Here is a 20,858-nt window from a genome sequence, read left to right as displayed (position 1 = left end):
CTGAAGCTTTGGATAGACGGTTGGGTGACATGGCTGGAGTACTTGACCGTGGCATGACAATCTGCGAGCATGAGCTGTCTGTGCTGCAACATCTGGTAGGAGTGAGGCATCAGGCACGTGGACTTAGGTATGCTACATCACCTGTGTCAGGTATACGTGTACGAGCTACCTCACATGCCCACTCCCATAGTGGCGGTAGCAGCAGCAGTGCATCAGGTGCTGTGCTGTCCACACCATGACACAGCAGGCCACGTGCACATAGCCCAGGATGGTCCTAACAGGGACACAGTTCCAGTGGACAAGTGACATCAGACAGTACCCAATCTGCACCTCTGTCTGATAGTGCCCGTGCAACCCCTGGCAGGCACAGTTCACAAGTCCGTGGCCGGACACCGTGAACTGTAAAACCTCACCTGTACAGTCTGCAGTTTTCAATAATACCCCTGTGTAGGCCAAACACATGGGAGAACTGTGTGCATACATACACACACACACTGGAAACATATGTAGGGCACCACAACCCACACATGCATAACATCCACACATGCCCAATTAGATCAAAGGTCCAAACCCACACACATGATGTCATCCAATGGTGCAGCCTAGGCCTCTGGCAAACATTAACACCCTGTGCATATGATGATGCTTGTGCCGCATCCCTGACATCCACACCATCGGTGCAGGGACATGCTCATATGGTCTGATGCACAGGGTGAACAGACTAGGATGATACGTGTAGTTTACAAATGTTGAGGACTGTTGACAGGCATCAGATATACCATGTAGTACAGGTGTACAATACTGTTAACAATATGTGTCTTGCGTAACAACAGTGCAGCCTAGGCCTCCGGCAAACATTAACACCCTGTGCATATGATGATGCCTGTGCCACATCCCTGACATCCACACCATCGGTGCAGGGACATGCTCATATGGTCTGATGCATAGGGTGAACAGACTAGGATGATACGTGTAGTTTACAAATGTTGAGGACTGTTGACAGGCAGCAGATATACCATGTAGTACAGGTGTACAATACTGTTAACAGTATGTGTCTTGTGTAACAACAGTAAATGCATGTTGGTCAAGATGTTCTGCTGTCCTTCTTCAGGTCTAATTGCACGTGCCTGTGGATGTCAATGTTTGCAGTTAGTGTCCCATATGTCAATGTGGACTACTCACAGGTATGTATGAATATACTAGCATGCACCATGTAGCTGCCACATACCATTGAGAATGTCCCACATTACAAACACATCTACCATTCCAAGAGCATGATAGCTGTGTATTAAGCTACTGTGGCCACATACGTGACATCCATAAAGGGTGACATCACAGGTACGGTTACATGGAGTGGTGAGGTAAGTGAGTGGTCTAGCTGATTACAAGGGTAGAGGCCAGTGGGAAGTGTGATGCCTCATTGGGAATCAGTAATACACGTTCCCATGACAAGATGCCAGGACACAACTGCACCCACACACTCAGGTGTTGACACACATGTATTCAGTGACACAGTAACACACCCACACACTCACGGATTCACTGACACAGTAACACACACTTGCACACAGTTGCTACTGGTGGGATGAGGACCCCTGCCTATGTGCTAATCATCATTACAGTACTGTGCACCTACATGACGTGCCACAGAGAATACACATGTACAGGTAGTCAGTACGGCCTAAGATAGGGGACATCAACACAGATAGTAGAATGCATCACCTGGATGGTGGGAGAGGGTCTTATCAGTTCAGTATGGTAACATACATCCTCACCCCAGGGGCCAATCAGCCCTACATACACACACTGTGGCATTCAATAATTAATACACTTATGTCATGCACATACAGATACCTCACGTGTGTGAGATACATGCCACTGTCTATGTCCTGCTTTTTACATTACAGTCTGTACAGATGTGTACACTAGTGTACAGGAGAGTGAGTAACAATTGAGATGTATTCTCCACAATACGTGACATATATGGACACACACGCAACCACACATGCCAGTACTGTGAATCTCAGACCTGCCTAGCTCATGTTATGTATGTCAGACATACAGCAGTATTGCAAACGTTACAAACTGTAGTGATGCTTCCTGTGGCAATAGTGCTGATATATGCACTAGGGACGTCATATCTATTAACAGGTGTCAAGTGATTTACCTTCGCTGTCACCCTGACCGCTGTCTAAGTTGTGTGTTATGTCCTTCAATTAATGAAACCATTGCTTACCAGTTACACAGGGCATTGTAGGACCACTTGTGATACACCTGTGAGCTGTCCACAGCAAACATCCATCTGCAAAGATGCCCCACCACTTAGTTATTTCCACACATCTGTCCATACCTGTGGTACATCTTTCTGTACATTCAGCATATCACCATATACAGTTGGCAATGTTGAGGTTGCATTGCAACTGCATGATGTACTAGGATACACGCCACCTGCATACATCAGCAACTGCACACACATGTTATCTGAATGCACAACACTACATATATAGGTGCGTAGGTCCTACAATCCTGACATTTGGTCATGTTTGTAGGCATTGCAATTGGTGGATATGTGTAATGACATACATGACACATGGACTGTTGTATGATATGATGGGTGGCCAGTACAAAGGCGATGTTACCTCTGTCAACATTGTTATCACACCTTATGTACTATTAGCATTCAGCAGCCATGGACCTACATTCCATGTGCATGTGTGTAATGGCTGTAGCCACCTGTTTGCACAAAGAACAACAACAGCTATGCTATTTACAGGTATGTTGTGTGTGTGGCATGTACATACCCAGGGCAGGTACATGTATGTCATATCCATATATGAGGGTGTGTACTGCTGTACAGCAACAGTCATCTGCTAATGGTGGAAAGGACCAAGGGCCCCTTGTATGTGTACAGCTGACCTGGTCACAGACAGTGGTATCATTGCATTGCATAACACATGATGCAACAGTGTCAGTACATGTCTACTCTCTACAGTTAATGTAGAGCTTAGTACAGTACACAGGTCAAGGGTCACATGGTGGTGTACTCTTATATGTCATAAAACATGATAACGATGAGAACAGAAGGAATCACCACAGGATAAACCTCATATTCTAACTAAAACGTCTTTATTGGAAACCAGGAATGAGCGCTTTCACGTAGATTAACTACGCTTCTTCAGATACAATTAGAGGTAAAAAGTACACATCTTTTATACCAAATTTGGCGGGCAAATCAAACAATAACATAGGCAATAAAACAATTAACAGATTTGTTAAGCAAACTCATTAAACAATCAAGATCTTAAGGTGATTAGATTCTCAAAATATTTGAGTTCCTATCCCACTGAAGGCTCTCCGGTCATACCACATATGCAATGTGCTTAATATTTAAATAACTGCTTAGATAACATTTTTAGATAACATTTTTAAAACATCCAGTCATCAGTTATTAATATAAAACTGCACATTAGTTGCAGCGTGATTCTAGGAGGTTTCTATGATTTATATCAACGATGCATAAAAAAGTGGAATAGTGCTAACAAATAAAACGTACATTTCCGAATGTCAATTCGAAACAGAATATTATTGCTTTGGCTTATTTCTGATTCAGTTAAAAACTACTACAGTTGTCTAACGTAATGAAGCGCTTCTGTTAACTCATCATAATTCCTTTAAAATTAGTTTGTTTAAAGATTAAATTAAAAATTTTTTTAAAAGAATTTAATTCAGTTTTATTATGATTAAAAAACATTTAAAAACATTAAAAAACATTAAACATTCAATAACGTAATTTTGATATGTCGTTGTAGTGCATAGTAACGATATGACATGAGCAACTGAAATGACAATATATGAAACATGGCTGTTATGATACAAAGAATCTGAATAAACTAAGTGTGCAAAAACTATAAGAGGGTGTCAAATGAGGAACTAGTAGGATAAAATAAAATAAAATAAAATAACAAGGCTGAAAATTTCATAAAAAAACAACTATAGGTGTCACTATGGGAACAAAGAACACAATATTTCAGCAAATAACAGATGGAGCAAATAGACATATATAGTCATGTCACCCAATGGTCAAGCAATAATCAATAGAATTTATAATTTTTTTTAATTTTATATCAATCTACAAAATAAATAAATTAATAAATTCAATAATAAAATAAAAATACCACATAATATTAATATATCTATATATATATAAATATTGGAAAATAGAATAAATATAATAAATATAATAAATATTAAAAATAAAATGAGATAAATATAATAAATATGGTATTAATATTAACACAGTTATAAATTATTATTTATAATACCGTGTATATAACAATGACTATCAAATTTAATTCATTGAGTATAAATAACTAAATATCAAAGAATATTAATGGGTTAAATAATCAGTAACTTCATAATTTCCTGTTATTAAGTACTGGTTTAATTGAAACAAACTGATTAATACCTGGACTAATGTGGGCTTTTAAGGTAAATATCCATTTGAGTTCAATACAGGCTAATTGATTGATGTTATCACCTCCTCTAGAGTTTATAGTGACCAATTGTAGGGCTTTAAAACTAAATCTGTGTGTTATATGATCTAGTAGGTGTTTCGATAATGCATTTTGTTCATTGCCTTTTCTAATATCGTAAAGATGGTTATAGACCCTGTCCCTCAATCTCCGCTTTGTTAGGCCAACATAAAATGCATCACAGTTATCACAAGTTGCAAGGTATATAAGGTTTGTACTATCACAATTGCAATAACTAGTAGGTGCAAACCTAAAAATACCTTCAGGATGAATGAAAGACTGTTTTTTAGAAATATAAGGACACATATGGCAATGGCCACAGGGGTAAGTTCCATACTGAGCAGATTTAGTCACCATATGCGAACTACTTTTATCTATACACAATAATTGCTTAAGATTGCTACAATTCTTGTAGCTAAATCTAGAACGTTCACCAACAACATTTTTAGTAAATGAATCCATAATAAGTACGTTCCAATTTTTATTTATTACCTTTCTGAGTGAATCTATGTCACTAGTATATTTTATAGTGAAAGATAATTTCTCAATAAATCTACCTTTGGTATGTGTATTGTTCAAAAACCTTTGTTTAACCTCACGACTGGAAAAAAACGATTCAGGTAATATAGTACCAAACATTTGTTGTTTACAGTTGCTAATAATTTTATTAGTGTAACCCCTCTCCTTAAATAATAATTCTAATTTATCCATTTCAGTCATAACAACTTTATCATCACTACAAATCCTGGCTATTCTATTGAATTGGCTAGTAACAATTCCTGGGAACGTAAACCTCGGATGCATGCTTTCAAATTTCAATAGTGTATTTCTCCAGGTGGGTTTTCTATAAAGGGAGATGTCTATCATTCCATTAATATTAAGATTCAGAGTTAGATCTAAGAAATGCACACATTTAACTGAGGTTTCTATGGTAAACCTCAAAAAGGGGCTGGTGCTCTCCACATCTTTGATGAATTGGATGCAATCAGTTTCAGTGCCTTCCCAAATGAACAGGACGTCGTCCACAAATCGTTTATACAACTTGATGTTGCTATATTGTCTATGTTTAAATAAATGGTTCCATTCCCATTCATAAACAACTAAATTAGCATAACTATTCGTGCAGGGGGTGCCCATAGCCACCCCCCACTTTTGCAAATAGTATTTATCTTTATATAAAAAAATGTTATTATTCAGAACTAGTTCCAACAGATGGTTTATCAGTATTTGTCTGTTGTTAGTATAATGGGAGCATGTTACCAAGATCTCTCTTATTGCTTGAAGTCCTAGCTCATTTGGAATGCATGTAAATAAATCTTTCACATCCATGGTGACCAATAAATAATTGATGGGGTTTCTGTCTAACTTGAAATCTCTCAGAACTTGTATTAACTGATATGAATCTTTAAGAATATTAGGAATATCATTTACAATGGGTCTTAACAGATGTTTTATAAAAGATGACATTGTAGAAGTACTCCATCTTTCACTGGAGACAATAGGTCTCATAGGCACAGGCAAAACGTTTTTGTGTATCTTAGGTAAGCCCTTAATGACAGGGATGGTAGGAAACTCTATTAAAAAATATTCATACGTTTCACAGCTTATTTGGCCACACATTAATAGATCATAAAGATCTTCTTGTATTTTTTTAATTGTATTAGTAACATAATTGTTTGAAACAATTTGATAAGTATTTCCATCAGAAAGTAGGGAAACCATGTTTTTATCATAATCAGATGTATTCAATACAACAACAGCTCCACCTTTATCTGCTGGCTTAATAGTAACGTTAACATTTTGTTTTAACCCAATTAGTGACTTCTGTTCATTTTGAGTTATATTAAAGTAAGTACACCTTTTCTGTTTCACGGCGAACATTTCATAAAAATCTTTCTCACACAATTTCATAAAACATTCTACATTGTGTGGTATTATAGGCATGAAGCTACTTTTACTTTTAAAAAATTTTTTTGTGGTATCAGTCTGCATAGCTGTTTTATCCTTAAAAAACACCTTCAGTGACACATTACGACAAAACAACCTTAGATCAGTCAAAACGTCATTTAAACAACTAGTTTGAGAAGGAATGAAGTTGAGACCTTTGTTAAGGAGAGAAATGTCAGATTCAGTAAGTGTCAAATCAGATAAATTACATACTAAATTATTCAGTTCCTTTGTTTCATTCTTGTTCCGTATCTTTCTTCCGAACCCTTCCTTTTGCGTGGTCCCCTGCTGTTGGAGCGGCCTCTCCATCCTGTTTGCTGTTTTACTGGAAAGGGTAAAAAACGAGCAGAAGCAGTAGTTGTGTCTTTTGGTATAGCGCCTGCTGAAGCATAAGTCTTGGCTGCTTGTTGGTTGGGAGGAGGAGTGTCAATAGGAAAATTAACATCATTGGTGCTAATCAACAGAGGGGTATTTGAAGGTGCTTCATGATGAACCACCTTATTAAAGCTGGAAGTTAACAAGCTGACGGAGGGTTCAATGTTAGAACCGGTGGAAACAGAATTTCCATGCACAGCCATATCTGCATGCTGGATATTAGAACCAATAGTAGAGCTCATATGTTCCGTTCTCGGCCAAATGAACACTTGTCCGAGAGAGAAATCATTAGCGTCTCTAATGAGCTTTCTTTGTTTGGTTTGTTTCAGCCTCTCGCTGAATAAATGCACTTGTGACCATATATTATCAAGTCTCTTATTAAAATAATCAGATTTAAAATGTTCATTAAGATAACTTTGTTGCGTGTCTATTTTATTGCGTAACTCAGTTTCCAAAGGGGCAAAGTATTCCAATAAAAGTTTGATATAATTAAAGCCGAGTTCAATGTTTAAGTCCTGCCACTTTCTTAATAGTACGGGGTGACTATCCCCATAAGTGGGCATGCAAAAAATGCGCATGCCTCTAGGAACAACTTTAAAGTGGAGGCAGACTTCCAAATGCAACCTTTGCCAAGAATATCTTTGTAATTTATAAAGATCATCCTAAAAGTCTTTAGTTAGTCTATTAAATTCAGTAATTTTCTCACCATTATTGGAAGCTGATGTTGAAACTGGATTATTTGTTAATTCCAGGGTCAATAAAGGGTTGTCATTCCAATGTAGAAGTAAATCCCATGCCGGCTTGATGGTAGCCCTCGACTCCGGACGAAAATCCAGTTCAATTTCTACTTGATCCATATGTAAAATCAGAAACAGCAAAAACCAAACAGTAAAAATAAATCCGAACTGTCTCTGATAATTAAAGATGCCTTCTGAAAAACCAGGAAAACTGATAACGATGAGAACAGAAGGAATCACCACAGGATAAACCTCATATTCTAACTAAAACGTCTTTATTGGAAACCAGGAATGAGCGCTTTCACGTAGATTAACTACGCTTCTTCAGATACAATTAGAGGTAAAAAGTACACATCTTTTATACCAAATTTGGCGGGCAAATCAAACAATAACATAGGCAATAAAACAATTAACAGATTTGTTAAGCAAACTCATTAAACAATCAAGATCTTAAGGTGATTAGATTCTCAAAATATTTGAGTTCCTATCCCACTGAAGGCTCTCCGGTCATACCACATATGCAATGTGCTTAATATTTAAATAACTGCTTAGATAACATTTTTAGATAACATTTTTAAAACATCCAGTCATCAGTTATTAATATAAAACTGCACATTAGTTGCAGCGTGATTCTAGGAGGTTTCTATGATTTATATCAACGATGCATAAAAAAGTGGAATAGTGCTAACAAATAAAACGTACATTTCCGAATGTCAATTCGAAACAGAATATTATTGCTTTGGCTTATTTCTGATTCAGTTAAAAACTACTACAGTTGTCTAACGTAATGAAGCGCTTCTGTTAACTCATCATAATTCCTTTAAAATTAGTTTGTTTAAAGATTAAATTAAAAAATTTTTTTAAAAGAATTTAATTCAGTTTTATTATGATTAAAAAACATTTAAAAACATCAAAAAACATTAAACATTCAATAACGTAATTTTGATATGTCGTTGTGGTGCATAGTAACGATATGACATGCGCAACTGAAATGACAATATATGAAACATGGCTGTTATGATACAAAGAATCTGAATAAACTAAGTGTGCAAAAACTATAAGAGGGTGTCAAATGAGGAACTAGTAGGATAAAATAAAATAAAATAAATATTATTATTTTATGTCATACAACATGTATGGTTGTGTGTTGCTGGACCGAGGGCATGGTGGTGTCTGAAGTTTACATCCTAGAATGCAGCATGTGACACTGTGTCCTGCACATGGCTCATCTGTGATGCCTTTCATGGGGGGACCAGTCAGTACATGTGAGTGGCCTTTATGTATGTGGTTACACCACCTGGAGTGGTCCATACCTGTGTTATGGCCCACATGTCTGGTTCTGAGGTATATGGTGGTAGTGCTAGGTTCTGAGGTATATGGTGGTAGTGCTATTGTGCACTACAGAGCCATCAGCCAGGTGTTCCTCACTGCACAGATGTCAGTACTCCCCATTGCTTGATCTACAGTGACCAGCTGTGAATATGGGCGTGACACATCTAGCACTGGTTAGCATAAGAAAACAATGCAGTTGTCCTGTAGGTGTATGGGAGTTAACCTGTGTTTAGGACATTTGCCTTGGAATGGCACTGTGTGGGCGGATGCGACTTGAGTAATATCCACACTCTCTTGTATCATGGATGGATGTGATATGTGACAAAGGCCTGCCTACTGTCAGCCATGTCATCCCAGAATGACAGCTGATGTTGTGTAAAAGACTGGTGTCAAATATATGTAGAGCAGCGTTCCTGCTAACAATGACAACTACTAACACCAGAGCCCATTACAATGTGTTCTTTATGTCTACCTGTAATAGCATGGTCACTGTGGCCCTCTGTGTTTAGCATCAGAGTGCATCCCAGTCAGCCCTGTGCTACTAGGAGTATGAGCATGCCCAGTATATCATTGTGTAGATGGACACATAGTGCATTCCAAACAGTCCTGTGCTACTGTGTGATCATGCCCAGTGACACCTTGTGTCGGTTATGTGCCTCTGTGTATGGGCATGGCCATTGTAACTCTGTATAGTGGTAGTAGTCATCCATTCCACAGATGGGCATACTCCAGGTCAGGATGGATTCCTACTTTAAACACACAGGTTCACAGGTATGTACATCATAACTGCCAGCATCCCTATTGATGTCCGCATTCCCAGATGGTCATAATGACAGCCTTGACATGTGTAGTCTGTGTGGCACGATTCATAAGTATGTAGTATTGTAATAGTAATCTGTAAATAGGCAGGTGTTCCGTACCCGCCACTGGCATGTGTTTGTGTGTGTATGTCTGTCCCCATTTGCCAGTGGACTCTAAATTGCTTTTGGACTGCCCACACTCCATACATTTCTTATAACCACCGTTAGCAAGGCTGATGATGTCACCCATCTACAAATACACCTCTGGGAGTGCTGTGTCCCAGTAATCTCGATAGCACATTCTGTAACTGCGTAATGCTGTAGTGTAATAAGGTAGTTAGGTCGGTGTTCGAGTTCCACACTTGCCTTGTGTGTGTGTGTGTCCCCGTTTGCCTGAGGACTGAGTAATGCTTTTATACTGCTCACACTCCATACATTTCTTATACCCACCGTTATCAAGGCCAATGATGTCACCCATTTACAAATACACCTCTGGGAGTTCTGTGTCCCAGTAATCTCGGTAGTGCGTTCTGTAACTGTGTAATGCTGTAGTGTAATAAAGTCGATAGGTCGGTGTTCTAGTCCCACACTTGCTGTGTGTGTGTGTGTGTGTGTGTGTGTGTGTGTGTGTGTGTGTGTGTGTGTGTGTGTCTGTGTGTGTGTGTCCCCGTTTGTCTGAGGACTGAGTAATGCTTTTATACTGCTCATACTCCAATAAAGTAGATAGGTCGGTGTTCTAGTCCCACATTTGCCGTGTGTGTGTGTGTGGGTGTGTGTGTCTGTGTGTGTGTGTGTGTGTGTGTGTGTGTGTGTGTGTGTGTGTGTGTGTGTGTGTGTGTTTATGTGTGTGTGTGTCCGTTTGTCTGAGGACTGAGTAATGCTTTTATACTGTTCACACTCCATACATTTCTTATACCCACAGTTAGCAAGGCCGACGATGTCACCCATCTAAAAATACGCCTCTGAGAGTGCTGTGTCGCAGTAATCTCGGTAGTGCGTTCTGTAACTGCATAATGCTGAAGTGTAATAAAGTAGTTAGGTCGGTGTTCTAGTCCCACACCTGCCATGTGTGTGTGTGTGTGTCCCCATTTGCCTGAGGACTGATTAATGATTTTATACTGCTCATACTCCATACGTTTCTTATACCCACCATTATCAAGGTCAATGATGTCACCCATCTACGACTACACCTCTGGGAGTGCTGTGTCCCAGTAATCTCGGTAGTGCGTTCTGTAACCGTGCAATGCTGTAGTGTAATAAAGTAGTTAGGTCGGTGTTCTAATCCCACACTTGCCGTGTTTGTGTGTGTGTGTCCCTGTTTGCCTGAGGACTGAGTAATGCTTTTATACTGCTCACACTCCATACATTTCTTATACCCACTGTTATCAAGGCCGATGAGGTCACCCATCTGCAAATACACCTCTGGGAGTGCTGTGTCCCAGTAATTTCGGTAGCGCATTCTGTAACTGCGTAATGCTGTAGTGTAGTAAAGTAGTTAGGTCAGTGTTCTAATCCCAGACATGCCAACTGTGTGTGTGTGTGTGTGTGTGTGTGTGTGTGTGTGTGTGTGTGTGTGTGTGTGTGTGTGTGTGTGGGTGGGTGTGTGTGTCTGCCTGTGTGAGACAAGTACAGTGCTTTGTAATATTCACCGTAGCACATGCCCTAAATGCGTGTTGCTGCAGTGTGATGATACGGTAGGGATTTGTATTCAGGGCATGGTAAGTGTGTGTTTGTCTGTCAGAGCCTGTGTAGAGGTGGCCATGATTGCCTGACTATTGGACATGTTTGGGAGCAGGTTTTGTAGTTTTCCTATATAGTGTCTGTCTTATGAAACATTGGCCACCTCACGAGGAGTACAGCTGTCAGTCAGCCACGGTGCTGTGTTGGCAAGCCATACCCATACATCTGACAAAAGGGCTGGAGAACTAAGTATGCAGCCCTACTAGTACCCGGTATATGTCCCGTACCCATGTGCCATGCACATACAACCTTGCCTAAGATATCCCACTATGTTGCTAGTAACATGTACATTGAGGACAGATAGCAGGCATGCCATGACTGCAGTGGCCTGCAGAGGACATGATACCCTGTACAGTGGTACAATAGGCACATCTACACGGACATTGTGCCTTCACTATGTTCCACACTGAATGGCTGCAACATATGTGGTGCCATCATGTGTAATCCACTAAGGCCAGACAATGCTGTACACATGTGCCCTGTACGGACCCATGCCACTGACACCACGGAATACCTGTATCATTTTATCCATGCAGGTGCAGGGTCAACCTGCTCACTATAAGCAGGTTTCGCCATACCAGGCCAGTATTGGCATATCAGGGTATAACAGGCTGTGTACACTACATGTGTCTGCCAAACCAGGTACACCTGTACATGTCACTGTACAGTATTGTGGGACATGCACATCCCAGGCAATGTCCATGTGAAGGACTATCAAACACTGACATGGCATGCATTGCAAAGCTATGGCCCTACACATTGGTAACCAGGATGTCAGGCCAGATAATGCAGTACCCATCTGTGTGGGACATTGCAGACACTACACCCCTGCACTGCACACCATTGTCGGGTGATGCGATGGCAAGGATTACCCCTCACCCAGCCTTGTACAGCCATCTTGCACAGCCAAACACTACACACCCATGGAGCAATGCATACCTGCATGATAGTACTGGTACTCTGTGTCTGAATGTGGGTTGTGATGCTCCCAACCACAGTCACTCCCAGTATAAACCTCATTGGCATACCAACAGTTGTCAAGCACTTTCACATGCCTTAGCCCATATAACCTCCAGATATCCCCTGTGGTGCATGTGGTCCTGTGCATTACTGCAGTGTGGCAAACTAAGTAGTTACATTGTGTATTTGCCACCCTGGCAAAGATGTCAATGCGTGTCCATTAGAATGTGGTTGTGGTGACAATGGCATCCGTTCATGCGGACTGACATGTGTGCCACACCTAATGTATGTCTACTATATCTGTTGCACTCACCTACACACATGTTCTTACAGCACAGCAACATGTCGCCATTGTGGCACATGTAGTAACGTCATGCACATGTAATAGAAATGAGTAGTCAGGGGTTTGCCCCTGTACTATTCAGCATGTGGCAGATGATGCTTATGGTTAAGTCTCCAAGCCCTTCCCTGGTGTACATTGCCTGTCCCACACACACACTCTCTGGTGGATGTGAAGGTGTACACCTGCACAGCAGCAGCAGCATGTGTATTGTAACAGATGGAAATGGTCAGGTGATGGCCTCTGCACCTATTGCAGTCCTCCTCTAGCTGATTGCATGTGGTACAGCTGTGATGGTGTTCCCATAGCCATCCACATGATAAACACAGTACACTATCTAGGGAAACATGTTATTATCTGGCCATGACAGTCGCTGTGAGTGGTACCTGGATGTGGTGTTCTGACACGGCATCGCAGATGATATCTGGATGTACCTCAATCATTTTCCACAGTGGGAAATAGCCTAATGACAGGAGGGTGATTTGCCACACAGCTGCAGCATGTAAGTGTAGCTATACTGCATTGAGACTACTGCCTATTTAACATGTGTGTGGCAATGGCTATTCTGCATGTTATAATACAGACATGACAGTACTCTGTTCATAAGGGAACCCCATCTGTTGGGCCATCTGTGAACTGGTCAGTGTGTGCAACCATTTGTTTCCTGTGTTACATACTGAACACACTTCTGTGCACAGCAGAAGCATGGTGTGAGGATTGCAGACAGTACATGATGATAGGGATGTGTTACTGCCATCTCATCCCTGACTGGACATGTGTCACATGAGACAGTGGTATGACTGACACTGTGTGGGATTCCCAGTGATAAGCCAATGATGGGCAACTGTTCATAGCTGCGGTCACACGTCTACTACACATTGTGCAGTTGCCATGCGGTATATATGCATATGTTGTGCTCCTTCTGCAAATGTATACAATCTGTTGGGTTGCTGGTGATATCTATACATACTATCGTAGGTAATCCTGTATGCTGTTGTCTATCACTAAGCCATATGTGGGTTTAAAATGCAACACCATAGGCTGAATGGGTTGGTAGGCCCCGGCAAATCCTCCTGCCTCACTTCAGCTGACCATGGCACTGGGTACTAGCACATCTGGGGCCCAGCCATTAACATCAACCTCTGTTGGCTCTGCACCACCTTCTGGTGGTACCACCACTGAGGATGGAGCATGTCCCCCTTGGGAGCGGGACCAGACAGGTACATATCTGCTGTCATACGGTCCTGGATGTGTTGTGTTGGTGGCTCCCTAAGGGTTTACAAAGCCAGATATGCCAGTTCAAGGGCAGAGTGTCATATTTACAGGGTGATGCTGCCCCTCCTGAACAGCCCCCAGCACTGCCTCCTTTGCAGCTGTGTAGGTGCAGTGGCAGTTGCCTATGGCTAGGGACCTCCATCCCACTGTTCCCATGGGCTTTTGAATGCTAAAGACCCATCCAGGGTGTATCCTCTCCATATCTGTCATATACCACCCCTGTATGCTGTCATTTCTGTACTCCTACCTATCCTCCATGGCCATACCTACACTCCTTCCCCAACATCTGACTCTCACCTACGGACACATAAGGCCATTTGGCTCCTAGGACACCATCTGCCCTATACATAGCTGTCCATTACACACACATGCCCACAGGACACATGAAACCCTTGTAATATGCATCATAACATACTACTGTTATCCTCACCACTGTCCCGCAGGTGCACGATCCTGGTATGCACATCACTCCTACATGGCCAGGTACACATGAGGAGGGCGACCCCGTTGTACACAAAACACTACCAGCCCCTTTATGGTTACCCCATTTACATTTATCATGATGATGATGTTGCACACAGCACATTGCAGGAGTACTGTTCACACATAATGACTGGATAGATACTGTTGTGTTAATGTACATTACATGCACAGAGTGATGTATATGGCCAATGTACAACTATTTGTGTGTATGACTGACAAATGTCTGTCTGAGGGAGTCTTGTAATCACATAGAGCAACACCACTACATAATACAGGCGTCGTTGGTGTTTCCCGTTTCATTCGTTTGTAATGCTTTGTTGCCACATGGTATGTTCCTGATACATCTCTATATATGTATGTACCTATATGCTGGACATAAATACTCACATGTACATCTACATGATGGGATATATTCCTATACTGTTGAATGACTGCACTGTATGATATCCTCTGGTTACAGCCTCTTATGCTCGATTAGCCTCTACATTGCTTAACCAATGCAATACTCGCATACTGGTAGCCAAACACGTTTACACCCGCTCGATCCCGCACTTGCTAATGCACCGGCATTAGTGCTTGTGTCTGTCACTCACACCCCTGGGTGTGAGCAAGGACCACAATATTACCTTGTGATGCCTATTACATCTGACTACATGACTACAGTATCGGGATTGGCCGCCCATTAAGCGATGGCATCGCGTTCGACTGTACAGAATCAGTGGCCTGTCCAGTGATACAATCATATTTCTGTGTACCTCATACAATGTGTTCCCACCTTGTGATGCCTATTACATCGGAGTACATGAATACAGTATCGGGAACAGCTGCCGATTAGGTGATGGCATGACGTTTGACTGTATGGAATCAGCGGCCTGTCCGGTGAATCATTCATATCTGTGTGTTTCTTTTACAATCTGCTCCCACCTTGTGATGCCTATCACATCGGACTACATGACTACAGTCATAGCCGGCCTTAGGCATAGGCCAACTAAGTGGCCGCCTAGGACACCGCTTTAGTGGGGGCACATTACCAGTATTTATTTGGTGTAGGTAGACCAGGATGGGGGCACTGGGTGGTGTGGTGGGGGGTGCCATCGTGCCCTCTGCCTAGGGCACCAGTTGACCTAAGGCCACTTCTGACTACAATATCGGGAATGGCTGCCCATTAGGTGATGGCATGGCGTTCAACTGTACGGAAACAGTGGCCTGTCTGGTGAATCATTGTAATGCCTATCACATTGGACTACATGACTACAGTATCGGGAATGGCTGCCCATTAGGCGATGGCATGGCTTTCGACTGTATGGAATCAGCGTCCTGTCCAGTGAATAAATCATATTTGTGTGCTCCGCATACACTATGCTCCCATCTAGCTGATACATGGGAACAGAGACCCTGCATTACAAACAAGTAGTTGGATTGTGGTAGCCACATCCGTCGGACGGGTCCTGCTACCACATACCTATTATAGGTTTGCCACCTTCTCAATTGGCCAAGGTAGGACTTTAGGGTTACCACCTCTCCCACATTGCGAGGGACACTGCGAAAATAATCAAGACATAGCACATGTCCAGATTACAGGACATTATTATATTCTACGTTTCATTAATAATTGCATACAACAGTTATTTTATATATGACACTTCTATATGTTATGTGAAGTAGCATAAGCAATTCAAATGCAACTGGATTAAGCTTTTATTTGAGCAAATAAGTATAATCCTGTACTATGCATGGCTGTAGGTATGTTTAGTCCTGGAATGTCTGACATTTCTACAGAACATGTCCCACTCTGGCCATTTGGAAAGGTGGCAACCCTATAGGACCTGTATGTAAAGACGCCAGACTTTGCAGGGCAACACAACCACAGCCAGTAGAAAGGGGAGTACTTCATGGTTTTGCCTAAAATAAAAGGTTACTCTTGTAGCATTATAGTTGCTTATACTGTTACCTATAACATTTAGGTGTTTCAGAGGAACGCAATTGTTTTATGCTACAACAGACAATATAGGCAATCTTTAACCTAAATCACAGGACATTTGCCTTAATTACAGTTATTATGCAGGAAACAACTGCACAAAGGGGAGTGTCCCTGGCAAAGGTGGACAGGTGGTAACCCCCAACCTATTATTCTATCAACTTTCTAAGGTAGTCAGCAGAACATGCGCTTTCTCTCACTATCAGACCTCTCATAAGAATGGGGAAGAATGAACACTGAATCAGGGACACTGCATAATGACCTCAGGGACACATTTAGAAGGTTGGTGCTATTAACCTGACACACTAACGGACACAGAGCACATATGTATTCATACACATTGTCTGAGGTACATGCTGTTTATGACTCTTACATGTTGTCATTATTCATTACCTGTATTCCGCCACCTTTCCTTCTAATATCACTAGTTCTAGGAGGGTTTAGTTGGGACCGTGTTAGATTCTGATTCATAATCACAGACGTCCCTGGTAATCAGGGACAGTTCAATGATATGGTCCCTATGTGTTCCCCCAATGGTTTACGGACTGTCCAGTAGATATGCTCTTAAGGTTTGGGAGGTATGGGCATCTGCTATACCCACTTCGCAATATTACTTACACCCACGGGGTGAACCTAATACGTGTCTGCCAGCCAATACCTGCAAGCCTAGCCCCATAATCGCATACCAATAGTTCCCCCACCTGCCACTACTCTACAGCACTCATCCTTACTGTGGGCGCAGGTGGACACAGGTGGGATATGAACACACCCCCACAAACTGCCCACTCTCCCCGTGTAGGGACACATGTCATACGTTGTGTCAACCCACGTGTTATCAGGCTTGCACAACCTACTGTTCCTTGTACAACTACATCCTGGTCATAATAGTGTTACCCCATTGGTTGGAAGTACCAAATATTTGGTGTCCCGCAAGGGAAGTCTCTGTCCATGTTTAAAGTGTAGACCTTGCAGATCTCTACCACTGGTAGTTTACTGCCGGTGGTCTGGGAAGCAGTGTTGTATTTACCTTTATTGCGTGTCTGTATGTCTCACCGGCCTAGCTGGGGGGGGGGGTAGACGTTTGTTGAGTGGACCTCCCACCAACATATGCCCAGTCTAAACATGTTACCCGTAACTGCTGTAACATAACCAAGGTATATACATGTGTATATTTACTGTAACATATATATATAAATATATATATATATATATATATATATAAATATATATATATATTTACATTAATATATGCAGACATATCTGCAGATGTATTCATACATGTATATTCATATCTTGCTGTTTTATATACATATATATATATATATATATATATATGTATATACATATATATATATATATATATATATATATATATATATATATGATTATATATATGTACATCAGTGTGTCAATGCATTCCCCACTCATATGCACTTACACATGCTAATGGTGTTTATAAGCTTCACCAGCATACTAGTGCCTTATTCATTATAACACCGACACACTCCAGTTATCTTGTAATCGGTATGTAGCACGTTATACAGCAGACAAATGTCGCTATATGTCCAGGTACGGACTACCAATGGTAATTGGAATGTGATAGCGTGATTCGACCCACCCGTCTTTTTATATATATATATATATATATATATATATATATATATATATATATATGATTATATATATGTACATCAGTGTGTCAATGCATTCCCCACTCATATGCACTTACACATGCTAATGGTGTTTATAAGCTTCACCAGCATACTAGTGCCTTATTCATTATAACACCGACACACTCCAGTTATCTTGTAATCGGTATGTAGCACGTTATACAGCAGACAAATGTCGCTATATGTCCAGGTACGGACTACCAATGGTAATTGGAATGTGATAGTGTGATTCGACCCACCCGTCTTCTGCACAGCCTATTATCCCATGTACTGTTGTGTGGGCACATTCCTATTATTTATGTCAACAAATGGAATGCATGTGTTACAGAATTTGTACTTCAACATATATTGTTGTCTTCATGTGAGTATGCATATATACCTATTACGACCTAGCTGATCTCCACGGGGCGGTCCATTAGAACCGGCCCATCCAACCCTGGCATGCCTGGATCCATAATTGCATACCCATAGTTCCTTCCCCCCACCCATGCTAAATATTTATGTGTAACATCCATTATCCACTTGTTATTGCAGCCATGACACACCTTTACACATTGCCCTCTCCAGAGCTTTTGGGGCCCTACACACATTCTGTCCCACCTTGTGTATTCACAGGGTCTCCTGCCATGTATATTTGCACATACGTGCCTTTCCAGGGGTTATGGAATATTTGCACTCTCCAATTTTTGGAGGTCCCAGCATGGGACTAAATTCCGCCTGTGTGTAAAGTAGACTTAGCATTTCAGCGATGTTACTCCCACTGGTAAAACCCTGCCTGTGGTGTGAGTAGCGGTACTCTGCTCACTCCTGGGCAGCTTTTTATGACATATGCTGAAAGCACTATATAATACCAACATTGCTCTTGATTCCCTTCACATCCCTTGTGTATGCTTTACTGCTACAACGTCCTTTCTTTATATAGAATTATATATATATATATATATATATATATATATATATATATATATATATATATATATATATATATATATATATATATATATATATATATTTTTTTTTTTCCCTCATGTATGTAGATATATATCTATACACACGTGTGTGTGTGTATGTGTGTGTGTGTGTGTGTGTGTGTGTGTGTGTGTGTGTGTGTGTGTGTGTGTCTATATATATATATATATATATATATATATATATATATATATATATATATGTGTGTGTGTGTATATATATTACATTTGTTCATACAAACATACATTTCCTATGCTGGAAGACAGGCACACTCGCCTATGCTTACTGTGCGTTACATATGTTTACTGCTGCTTATTTGTGCTTATTTGTGCCTTATACATTATGACAATACCACTTTGATTGAAAGGATCTGGTTAATAGTCCCATCTGATACACACATTCACCTTTACATGTTTAAATGTCAGCTTTACAGCAGAGCAGCATTCATTCCACAAGGAAAAATTATATTTGCTATTGTCGACCTTGAACCGTGAATGCTTTTTTGTTAGGCGGATGCTCTAACCACTACACTATTGGTGTTCTGCCTCATTTATATGTATACCGATGGTGCATAGTTACCCGAACACATGCCTCATCACTTCACTTACACAGCAGGCATCCATTTTCCTGTTGGGAAAAATGCACTACTACACATGTGCCATTCCCTATTCCCTACTGCTCTGGACTCATGCTGCATGTTGACTCACTCCGAGGATATTCAGACATCTAAAGCCTATAGTCCTGGCACATATATGTGTTAGATTGTCAGGGTATTCATATGTCATCCGGGTTTAGGCTTGTCCAACTGGGGACCGGGACTGCCCTGTACCTAGTTGAAAGTCAGACTTAGCACGGGGAGATCGTTTGTTCCAATTTTAACATCCTACCTGTGGTTGGGGATGCAGAGATGTGCTCACCTATGGCCATCCTGATATATAACAGCACTAACTATTACCGGGATTTCCTATATTGTGACCATGTTCATTCTTCATATCTACATATATATGTATTTATATATATATATATATATATATATATATATATATATATATATATATATATCTATATATGTGTGTGTCTGTGTGTCTGTGTGTATATGTATATATGTCGGTCTGTATATACACATGCAAATACACCTACATGCTCATTTACATTTCTCATACCGTTGAATCACCGCCACTTACCGTCACGCATACACACTTGCATACCCGCTTACGTCTCGGGTTGCCACCTTTTCATATGGCCAAAGCGGGGCATTTTAGGGACACACATCAGATTTTACAGGCTGACACATACCCATGGTCAGTACAAAGGTTAGAACTTTACTTATTTGCCTAAATGAAAGCTTATTCTTGTAGCAGTTTAGTTGCTTAATCTGTTTCTTGTAGCATTAAGTATTTTACATAAATAACTGTTTTATGCAACTGTTACATGAAATATGGGACATATTTCCTACAATCACAGGACATTTGCCATTGTATTATATTTGGTCTGGACACAACTGCCCAAAAAGGGACTGTCCCTCGCAAGGTGGGGCAGGTGGTAACCCTACTTACGTCTGCTTTAAAGTGTCTTAAGCACCCTATATCCGACTGCCACTATGCGAATGTGTAAGGTATATATTCCCGATAATGCACGTGGGGAGACGTGCATCACAGTCAGGTGTTTAATCCCGGGTCATAGGTTCTGCAGGACCGGCTGGAGGCTGACCAGTCTTGTG

Source organism: Protopterus annectens, chromosome 2.part2 (assembly GCF_019279795.1).
Source record: "Protopterus annectens isolate FY-2018-M chromosome 2.part2, PAN1.0, whole genome shotgun sequence".
NCBI lineage: Eukaryota > Metazoa > Chordata > Ceratodontiformes > Protopteridae > Protopterus > Protopterus annectens.
The sequence above is the reverse complement of the archived record's forward strand: the minus strand, read 5'-3'. Positions refer to the sequence as shown.